Source organism: Cebus imitator, unplaced genomic scaffold (genome assembly GCF_001604975.1).
Source record: "Cebus imitator isolate Cc_AM_T3 unplaced genomic scaffold, Cebus_imitator-1.0 Scaffold415, whole genome shotgun sequence".
Lineage (NCBI taxonomy): Eukaryota > Metazoa > Chordata > Mammalia > Primates > Cebidae > Cebus > Cebus imitator.
Genome location: NW_016107730.1, coordinates 753,234 through 756,142, shown reverse-complemented (window position 1 = coordinate 756,142; position 2,909 = coordinate 753,234).

Here is a 2,909-nt window from a genome sequence, read left to right as displayed (position 1 = left end):
ATACAATACAGCTGGGCGTGGTGGCACACACCTGTAATCCCAGCTACTCTGGAGGCTGAGGCAAGAGGATCGAATCTGGGAAGTGGAGGTTGCAGTAAGCTGAGATCACGCCACTGCACTCCAGCTTGGGCGAGAGATCAAGAGGCTCTGTTTCAAAAAAAAGGGAAAATATGTTTAAAATTATTTGATTGGACATAACCGATGATCTATTGTCATGTCAAAGAATACAACCAGAAGTAAAATTTAAAATTAAAATTTGATCTTTTGCTGTGTTAGGGCTCAGAAAACAATACCCCAAAATTACAGCCTCAGAAGCAAAAGTTCCTCCAACCTTCTCCTGCCCTCCCTTCTCTTAGTTCCATTCTCCCCTGAGAATAGCCATTGAAACTAGAATCCTTCCTCCCTAAGGTGGCTCACAGAAACCAGAACCCCCTTTTCCCAAAGCCAGCCATAAAACCTAAAAATAGTACTCAAACTTTTCTCCACCCTTCTGTGTAAGGACTGTCCATAAATAAATAATCTGCCTACGTTGTTTAACTGTAGGTCATAAGACTCCTGATTATAGAGAGGGTCCTGCCTTATACTCAGAAGGAAGGAATGCATGCTCAGAAAAGCCAAGAAGAATCTAGACAGGCAGGCCTTGCTCGGTTTCCCCACTTGGTACATTAGCACTGGATGATGCCCTTTTTGTTCAATTATATTTCTACATGCTTCCAGACTTTGCTAAACCTAAGCATAAAAATAGACAATTTCCCATGTATCTTTGGGTCTTGATTCTTTTTTTTTTTTTGAGACGGAGTCTTACTCTGTTGCCCAGGCTGGAGTGCACTCGGTTCACTGCAACCTCTGCCTCCGAGGTTCAAGCAATCCTCCCTCCTCAGCCTCCCAAGTAAATGGGATTACAGGTGTGTGCCACCGCACCTAGCTAATTTTTTTTTTCACTTATGTCTTCGAGTACTTTTCACTGAATTAATTTTTGTATTTTTAATAGAAATGAGGTTTCACCTTGTTGGCCAGGCTGATCTTGAGCTCCTGACCTCAGATGATTCACCCACCTGAGCCTTCCAAAATGCTGGGATTACAGGCATGAGCCACTGCACCCCGCCTGGGTTTTGATTCGGAAGGCTCCCTGTATACATGTTGAATAAATTTGTATGCTTAATCCACCTTTTGCAAGTGGATTTTATTTTTGAGACACAGTCACACAATCTTTGCTCACTGCAATCTCTGCCTCCCAGGTTCGAGCAGTTCTCCTGCCTCAGCCTCCTGAGTAGCTGAGATTATATGTGTGCACCACCACGCCTGGCTAATTTTTATAATTTTAGTAGAGACGGGGTTTCACCATGTTGGCCAGGCTGGTCTTGAATTCCTGACCTCAAGTGATCTGCCCACCTCAGCCACCCAAAGTGTTGGAGTTACAGGCGTGAGCCACTGAGCCCAGAGCAAGTTGATTTTTCAGTGAACCTTTAGAGGGCCAAGGGGCCCCTATAGCTGCCAACCACTTGTAAGTAAATAGTTGGAAAATTATGCAGAACAAAATTTTCTTCCCAAAATTGGTAAGCGAAGTGTACTCAGTTGAATAGTGTCTTCCCAAAATTCATGTAAAGGCTGGGAGCAGTGGCTCCTGCCTGTAATCCCAGCACTTTGGGAGGCCAAGGCAAGAAAATCGGTTGAGGTCAGGAGTTGAAGACCAGCCTGGCCAACATGGTGAAACCCCATCTCTACTAAAAATACAAAAAATGAGCCAGACATGGTGGCAGGTTCTGTAATCCTAGCTACTCCGGAGGTTAAGGCAGGAGAATTGCTTGAATCCAGGTGGCGGAGGTTATAGTGAGCCAAGATTGCACCACTGTACTCCAACCTGGATGACAGAGTGAGGCTCCCTCCATCTCAAAAAAAAAAAAAAAAAAAAAAAAAAAAAAAAAATTAATGTATAATGGGGAACTTGTGAATGTGGCCTCATTTGGAAATAGGATATTTGCAGATACCAAGTTAAGATGGGATCATATTGGATTAAGTGGTGCCCTAATTTAATGGCTAGTATCCCTGTAAGAAGAAGAGAATTTGCTTACAGACAGAGACACATAGAGGAGGCCGGGCACAGTGGCTCATGCCTATAATCCCAGCACTTTGGGAGGTTGAGCTGGGCAGATCACTTGAGGCCAGAAGTTGGAGACCAGCCTGAGCAGTATGGCAAGCCCCCGTCTCTGCTGAAAATACAAAAATTAGCTGGGTGTGGTGGTGCACACCTATAATCCCATCTACTCAGGAGTCTGATACAGGAGAATTGCTTGAACCTGGTAGGTGGAGGTTGCAGTGAGTTGAGATTGTACCACTGTAGTCGTCTGTGCAACAGAGCAAGACTCCATCTCAAAAAAAAAAAAAAAAAAAAAAAAAAAGAGAGAGGCATATAGAGGAAAGATACCATGTGAAGATGGAGGTGGAGGCAGCAATTGAAGTGATGCATCTATAAACCATGGAACACCAAGGATTTCTGGCAACCACCAGAAGCCAGGAAGAGGGAAGAAAGGATTATTTTCCAGAACCTTTGGAGATATCACGGTCTGCAGACACCTTGATTTCAGACTTCTATCCTCCAGAACTGTGAGAGAATAAATTTCTTTGTTTTTGTTTTTTTGAGACTGGGTTTCACTCTGTCACTTAGGCTGGAATACAATGGCTCAATCACGGCTCACTGCAGCATCAACCACCCTGGTTCAGGCTCAAGCCATCCTCCCACTTCAGCCTCCTGAGTGGCTGAGTCTACAGCCATGTGCTAAAAAATTAGCCCAGCTAATTTTTAAATTTTTGTACAGATGGGGGTCTTGCTGTGTTGCCCAGGCTAGTCTCAAACTCCTGGGCTCAAGCTATCCTGCCTTGGCCTCCCAAAGCGCTGAGATAACAGACAT